The sequence below is a fragment of the Xenopus laevis genome, chromosome 2S (assembly GCF_017654675.1).
Source record: "Xenopus laevis strain J_2021 chromosome 2S, Xenopus_laevis_v10.1, whole genome shotgun sequence".
Taxonomy (NCBI): domain Eukaryota; kingdom Metazoa; phylum Chordata; class Amphibia; order Anura; family Pipidae; genus Xenopus; species Xenopus laevis.
The window spans coordinates 155528449-155537353 of NC_054374.1; the positions used below are offsets into that span (position 1 = coordinate 155528449).

At 40.4% G+C, this 8905-nt stretch overlaps 1 pseudogene; it reads left to right on the forward strand.

Annotated features, from left to right (window-relative positions):
- Positions 1-280: 280 nt before the first annotated feature.
- On the forward strand, positions 281-7320 carry LOC121400803 (annotated as a pseudogene).
- Positions 7321-8905: the final 1585 nt, after the last annotated feature.

Genomic DNA, 8905 nt, shown 5'->3' on the forward strand with positions numbered 1-8905 from the left:
CTGAGCCATTCGCTTGGAGAGCAGTTGTTTTGTCTCCCCAATGTATAGATCTGTGCATTCCTCGCTACACTGGACTCCGTATACCACATTGCTTTGTTTTTCTTTTGGTGTTGGATCCTTTGGGTGTACCAGTTTTTGTCTCAGTGTGTTGCTAGGTTTGAAAAACACAGGGACATGGTGTTTGTTGAAAATCCTCCTGAGTTTCTCTGACACTCCAGCTACATATGGGATGACTATGTTTCGCCTACTATGTGTCTCCGGGCGGTTATTTCATCATATTGCCATTCATTTTGGAGAGAATACTCTAAAACTGGTTCGGGAATATGAAAGAACAGCAAGAAAAGTGGCAGACTATCGAAACCATCTACGCTTTAATCTCAGATGCCGACATCAGGGTCTCACCCCTTGTAGCCTGCGCCTGGGTTCCACAGAAAAAAGTCACAGAGCCAACAAGATTTTACAAAAAGCCCAAAAACATCTACTAAATGAACGAGTCAGACAGATCAACTTTACCATTGATGCCCTTAAGCAGAAAGTCGAACATCTAAAATGGAGTCTGGCAAAAGAACTGCCTGATGGAACTCTGGAAAGGGTGGTTGTGTTCGTTGAACATGCACAGATTGCCCAACACATTAAGAGTAAGGAGCGACAAATAAGCAAATTCACCACATTACTGTCACGAAGCAGCAGTTGGAAAAGGACTGAAGAACTAACCTGGAGGCAGAAAGATGAGACACCAAAGAACACCAAAGACACTTGGGTTAGGAACCTATCAGATAGGGTACTAACCCAGCCTGAAAAGGATGTGTTAGCCAAGGGGTTAAACTATGCAGTGACCACCACCACCACAGCACATACCAGTAGTTGAACTCATCACAGCCACAGAGTCTGCTATCAAAAATAATAACTTGAAAAATGAAGAAGCAGAACAACTCCGGCTAAAAGTGTCAGCTGCTTTGTCAAGTGCCAGAACACCTCCCTCTAACCTTACTACAGAAGAGAGGAGAGCACTCAGCTCTCTGAGTAAGGACCCGAACATCACTATCCTGCCAGCAGATAAAGGGAGATGCACAGTTGTGCACAACACAACTGACTATGACTGCAAGATAACCACTCTGCTCAGTGATAGCAATACATATGAACCCTTAGGGAAAGACCCAACCAGTGGTTACAAGAAAAAGGTGATAGGTTGCCTACAACAACTTGAAAAGGAGAAAGCCATTGATCGAATTTTATACCAACGTCTGTATCCCAGGGAAGCCACACCATGCTTATACGGACTCCCCAAGATACACAAAGAAGGAGCCCCACTAAGACCCATTGTCAGCAGCATAAATTCAGTGACATACAGCATTGCAAAATTCTTGGCTAACATCTTAGCCCCGTTGGTAGGCAATACAGTGCATCATATCCAGAATGCCAAAGAGTTTGTAACCAAGATTCACGGTGTTACACTAGAGGCAGAAGAAACAATGGTGTCATATGATGTCACTTCATTGTTCAGATGTATACCTACTACAGAGGCAATTGAGACTGTAAGAAATCGACTGCAACATGATAACACCCTCAGCAGCAGAACGAAGCTCAGTCCCAACCAAGTTTGTGTGTTGCTAGATTTGTGCCTTAACACCACATACTTCAAGTACAAGAACCTTTTTTATAGACAGAAACATGGCTGTGCAATGGGTTCTCCAGTCTCTCCCATTGTAGCAAACTTGTACATGGAGGAAGTGGAAAGGAAGGCCCTACTTACATTCCAGGGAACTACACCGACTCACTGTTTCAGGTATGTGGATGATACTTCTGTTAAAATCAGATCCAATGAAGTGGCGGCCTTTACAGAACACATTAACTCAGTGGACAATAACATCAAGTTCACAAGGGAAGATGTCCACGAGAACAAACTTGCTTTTTTGGACTGTTTGATATGTATACAAGAGGGGGGGAACTTGAAGACGGAAGTATACAGGAAACCCACTCATACGGATCAATATCTGTTGTTTGATTCTCACCATCCACTGGAACACAAACTGGGTGTCATTCGAACCCTGCACCACCGGGCGGAATGTGTGGCAACTGATACAGAGTCCAAAGACCAAAGACAAAGAGCAAAAACATCTCAGAGGAGCTTTGAAAGCGTGTGGCTACCCAGAATGGGCCTTTGTCAAAACAGCAGCAACCAAGCCCAACAGGAACACCAATAGAAATAACCGCCCGGAGACACATAGTAGGCGAAACATAGTCATCCCATATGTAGCTGGAGTGTCAGAGAAACTCAGGAGGATTTTCAACAAACACCATGTCCCTGTGTTTTTCAAACCTAGCAACACACTGAGACAAAAACTGGTACACCCAAAGGATCCAACACCAAAAGAAAAACAAAGCAATGTGGTATACGGAGTCCAGTGTAGCGAGGAATGCACAGATCTATACATTGGGGAGACAAAACAACTGCTCTCCAAGCGAATGGCTCAGCACAGGAGGGAGAACTCTACAGGGCAAAACTCAGCTGTCGTTCTACACTTAAAAGACAAGGGACACTCCTTTGAAGATAGCAAGGTCCAAATCTTGGATAAAGAAGACCGCTGGTTTGAACGAGGCGTGAAAGAGGCGATTCATGCCAAGGTGGAGAGACCATCTCTGAACAGAGGTGGGGGCCTTCGACACCACCTGTCTGCTACATACAATGCTGTTCTAACATCTGTACCCCGGCGGATTCAGAACACTTCACACATCCATTCATGCAACTCTCACAAGTAACACCTGTATCTAGGAGTTGCATGACACATAGGATAATCCTATCACAACTACACAGAATCAACACCTCTGTGAGTTTCTTCAGATGTCACCTCTTTGAAGAGTTACAATGTGCCATTGTAAATGGATTAGTGGAAGAGTTTATATGCCGAGAATTTCCCACACCAGTCAGTTGAACTGAAGAAGCTGCTCGGATGAGTAGTGAAACATCTTCATTGATTACTCAGCAAGTCCAGTTGTTTTTAGATTGACCTATACTAGATATGCTATGACCTGGATGAATGAAAATCTTCATAGTCATCCCTAATATATATTACTCCACCTGTGTGCTGAAAATGCATTAAAGTTCCAAAAACGCTGGTGAGTTTTTCCTTTTTTTAAAGCGGGATTGGCTGCAAAAGTCTTAACTTATTTTTTTGGGTAAGCTGTTTTCTCAACATATTTTATAACATATGGAACATTGATTTTACAGTGGGCTCATGTGTAGGGCATTATATTAACTCTCTTGTCTTTATTAAGGTTCCCTGGACTTGTGTAATATAAACTGCTAACTTAAACTAGGGATGCACCGAATCCAGGATTCGGTTCGGGATTCGGCCTTTTTCAGCAGGATTCGGATTTGGCCGAATCCTTCTGCCCGGCCGAACCGAATCCGAATCCTAATTTGCATATGCAAATTAGGGGAAGGGAGGGAAATTGCGTGACTTTTTGTCAGAAAACAAGGAAGTAAAAAATGTTTTCCCCTTCCCACCCCTAATTTGCATATGCAAATTAGGGTTCGGATTCGGTTCGGTATTCGGCCGAATCCTTCATGAAGGATTCGGGGGTTCGGCCGAATCCAAAAAAGTGGATTCGGTGCATCCCTAACTTAAACCATTTGCAGCAACATTTATAATAAAGACGGCCATACAACTTTAAATTTCCCGCCCTATGCAAATTGACAAAATGTCTAGCCCCATGTCAGATTTCAAAATTGAATATAAAAAAATCTCTTTTGAGAAATGGATTTCAGTGCAGAAGTCTGCTGGAGCAGCACTATTAACTGATACGTTTTGAAAAAAAAAAAAATTCCCATGGCAGTATCCCTTTAACTTTCACAGTTGAGTGGAATCATCCCCATTCAATCAATCATTTAGGCAATCCAGAAGCTATCATCACCATTACCTACTATACTGTCTTCACTCCCCCATGAGAAAACCCTCTTCCTCTATAACCAGACTGTTGGAATTAATTGAGGTCAAGTCTTTTTGTTTGAGAATCACTATATAACACACTTGCTCATCATTGATTCCCAAAGGCTTTATGGGGATTGCCTGAAATGTAGCAGGGAGTGTAAGGAGGGGGGAACACATTTAAAAGGTACATTTCTTTTCTTAAAAAGGGTCATCTATAGTCTATATATACTTTGGTGAGTCAGCCTATTGATTTGCTTTAAATGTCAGTGATTCATGTAAAAATAATAAAAACTTTCTTTTAAATTCAATGGAAATAAAGGGTTCAAAGCCAGATGTTAATGCAGAGATATAAAAGTCCACATCAGTTGGATATATAGTCAGTAGTCATTACTCCAAGTTTTCAAATATATCTAGTTGCTTCTTTTTTTGTCTGCTTTGTAACTAGAGCCTAAAGCTATTAGGGCAGACACACACACTCAGATTCGGGGAGATCAGTCGCCCAACGACAAATCTCCTCTTCTTCGAGGCTACTAATCTCTTCGAACTGCTGGCTAGAATGTAAATCGATGGCAGGATGGCAATCGGTGCGCTTCGTTTTCTGAAGTCGCTGAAAGTTGCCTCATGAGTAGTGATGGGCGAATTTATTCGGCAGGCGCGAATTTCTGTTGAATAAATTCGCAAAATTGCCTCGCAAAATTGTCGCCAGTGTCGGAATTGTAGCCGGCATCAAAAAAATTTTGAGGCCAGCATCAAAATTTGTGTTTCGCAAAGTTTTCGCCATTTCATGGGTAATTCACAAATTTTTCGGGAAAGCGAAATGGGAGAAATCGCCCATCACTACTTACTAGGAAACTTTGGGCAACTTCGGAAAACTAAGCTCTCCGAGTGCCATCCCACCGGCGATTTACATTCTAGCCGGTGGGAGGCAGTTCGGGAGATTAGTCGCCCTGAAGAAGAGACAATTTATCGCCAAGCGATTCCCCGAATCTGAGCAGGTGTTTCTACCCTTAAAGTTGGCAATTTCAATGATGAAGAGCTCTTTGCCTGATTTTAGTTCCTCTTGCTGGGAAAAATCCCACTCATTCAATAATTTGCACCCTGCACCAATGATCGGATCATAGAGCAGGCCCCCCTAAAAGAGGACTGTATCATCAAGACGATGTGGACAGACAGGATTTTATAACCTTACAGATATTGTTTCAGCAGTCAGTTAGGAAACACGTCTGTTGAAAAAAAATTACGATTTTTATAGCTTCTATTGGTGGTAGTCCTGCGGGACACAAACTATGGTCATTGTTTTCCTATTATTAAGAGTGACATTATTCTTGGAAATGTTGAGCTTTCTGTTCCATTATGCTCATCATATGGTGAATGGTTACTCATAGAATTCCATAAAAATACTAGAATAAACTAGAATCTTTCTTACCATGGATTCTGTTTTGGATATGCAAAGTAGGTGGAGCTTAGAAAATAGTTTGTGTTAAATGGCTGTGAACGGTAATGTAATGAAAGGTAATAAAATGTACAAATTTGCCACAGGTTTAATCAACTATTACAAACCAATAAGCAGGGAGCATTTACAAGTTACACGTACGGCTACTGCACTTGCAAATGTTGTACCTTTTATCTTAAATGTGTGTGTGTGGGGGGGGGTTATTTGTATTATTCCCAAACTATCCCAAACTATTGCTAATGTAACCCTTTTTTCGCTCAATCCCAAAGAACAATATTAAACTTACTTACAATGGCTGTCTCCTGTGGTAATACAGTAGCCCTGACTTTCCTTTGCATATGTGAAAGATTCTGGGAACTGAGATTTACAGCACTGTGCCTTGACTAAGTGGGCACGAGGAGGAGCACACCTCATGGAAATTCTATTAGGAAAAAAAATAAACACACACGGTTTGCAGTAACAAGCAATCACTTTATATAGAACTGAACAAAGAAAATGGGCATCTAATACAGATGACACTCCTGCATTGGGGACACATGGGGAAATATCTATTTTAATATTAGATATCACACTGACTGTTTAAATAACACATTCCTTTTAATAATAAAGTCTCAAACAACTCTAGAATGGATTATATAAGGCACAATTCAGTTCAATACAAATGTCCCTTCCAAAGAGCTCTTATTTTTCCAGGTAACGCTATCTTCCTCAAAGTACCTCTTAGTAGCCGCTCCCAAATAGCAGGTACATGAACAAGACCAGTCCTCACACAGGTTCCCCACACGTTTATCCTTGTCAATATCCTTCCTTGGGTTGGTCACTCAGCGGGGAGCTCTCAGAGGAGAGGAGGAGAATACAGGTAGTTGTTTTCTCCACAATGACACCACCTTTTGTGTCTCTAGCAGCTTGGCAGGGAACAGGATGGGATCTCACTGGGGCGCCACTCCTTTCCTCCATACTGGTTTTGGCTGGATGCTGCAGCAGGGGCTCCTTTATAACCTCTGCTGGCCCATCCTGTGGATTTGTCTAAAAACCCAGGTTCCTCCTGGTTTCTCCTCTTTTCCCAGATGTCCTCTGGGGCTTCCAGTCAATCAGGTCAATGCCTGTAACTGTACTTGATGATGTCACAGGCAGAACAGGGGCAAGGGTTGTCTAATCCCTACACTTATTTAACATAACAGCACAACATCAGGCTGTTGATTAGTCAGACCACAATACATATAGCAAATAAGTTAAACTCTTGTACATTATCTATTATTGTGTGTGATATTCTGTACAACACAGACAACAGAGAAAAAGACACAACAACTTCACAGCTACCTGTGCCAAATATTTTTGTTGAGTGTTGAGAGCTGTTTCAGTAGAACTTTATTATATGTTCTACCTTATTATGTATTTGGCACTTTGTCTTATAGTTCAATATGTGACATGCAGTTCTGGGAAAATGTTTCAGCCAACTGTTTAATGATCATTACAATGAGACTGTAAGGCATCATGCCCCTTGTTCCAATTAAGAAATAACTTGATTTAAATCTATAAATGAGTTGTGATGTTATCAAAAGCCTTCAATTCAGCACTAATTTGAGCAGGCACATCCATTTTACAATGATATTTGTTTCAATTATTAAAGTGAATATTACATTTTTGTTCTCTGAAACACTTAGCACTCCTGACCCCTAATACACTGGTATAACTATAGATGAAACAGAGAGTGGAGGACACTGGCAAGCAGTGGGCAGGCAAGTGACCGTCGGAAGACCAGATAAGAGTGGCCATACCTGGTGCCAGCTTGTTACACTGCTGGCCTTATATTTTTACTGTCAGCATCATTATTTGGATTAGATCCCTGCAGCAAACAATTTCTGAATATTAACTATAAACACATGACCAATTTACTCTGTATTCTAGGTGTTTCATTCTAAGGACATGGTGTAACAAAGTCCTTTGACTGGGGGCAGCTGGGAAACTGACAATATGTCTAGCCCCATGTCAGATTTCAAAATTAAATATAAAAAAAATCATTTTGCTCTTTTTAAAAATGGATTTCAGTGCAGAATTGTGCTGGAGCAGCACTATTAACAGATGCATTTTAAAAAAAACATGTTTTCCCATGACAGTATCCCTTTAACCTTTCTGTGGTTTATGGTTACACCACATCCCATGTATGTTGACTAGTGATGGGCGAATTTATTCGCCAGGCGCGAATTCGTGGCGAATTTGCGCGATTCGCGTCCAGCGAATAAATTCGCGAAACGCCCGCGAAAATTCGCCGAAAAAATTCAAAAACGGGCGCCGGCGTCGAAAAAAACGGGCGCCGGCATCAAAAACGAGACGCAGGCGCCGTTTCACAAATTTTTCACCATTTCGCGCGAAATTCGCTAATTTTTCGGCAAAGCGAAACGGCGCAAATTCGCCCATCACTAATGTTGACCAGATCATCAGTTCGCACAGCCCCAGTTGTTAAGCAAAATGAAAAAACTTTTCTATACTCTTTGGTTAAGGTTTATTATTTCCATGTCTAGAAAGAAAGTCTCCACGTAAAAATCTAAAAAAATATTTGATATTATCTCAGCAGTAATACGTGGGATCTGGGTGGAGGTATCCAACCAAAGAAGAAAAATGGCAGGCACTGAAAGATCCCACAAACAGGCTTGTAAAAGAACTGAGAACTTTATATAGGCTACAAAAAAAAAAAATACATAGCCTTATGTGTTTTGTGCCAATAGGAACTTAATCATAAGTTGTATCAGCCTAAATTAGTTTTATTAATTACATTTATTTTTTTTATAAACAATAAAATATTGGATCTCATACCTGTTTTATTGTATTTTCATGCATAATTTACTGTTGACTTTAAATGACGCACATTGCCATTTTTCAATACATATAAAGTATACATCCAAACTTCTCTTATCATTTTAATTAAAAGAAACAGATATTCATTTAATCATGCGCTAAAAAAATGAACAGCAGTTGTAAATTATAGATTGGATTCATCCCTTGCTATTTCCTTTCAACGCTGCAACTGTAAATCTCTCATTTTCAAACAAATGCAAATATTGTGAGGTATCTTCCTATACAAACAGGATTTGCAAATGTGATTAAAAATGCAACATCTTGCTATGATTACACTATAGGGCTTCCTTGGAATGGTTTTTAAATTGAAAATTAAAGGCTAACATATATTCAGAGAACAAATCAAGTATAAAAGAATAGTTGTGTTGACCCATATTTTAATTACTAAAATGCAATAAAACATATGGTGTGAGTAACACCATAAATATATTTTAATTACACGTGAAACTAATAAAATTAATATTTTATTTCATAGGGGACCCAAACATGTTATTGCCTCCAAATGTTCTCACCACCACTGTCATCATGTCCAGCTTAGCACGTAGAGTCTATGGGGCACATTTACTAAGGGTCGAATATCGAGGGTTAATAAACCCTCGAATTCAACCCTCGAAGTAAAATACTTCGAATTCGAAGGATTTTGCGCAAATACTACGTAAAAATA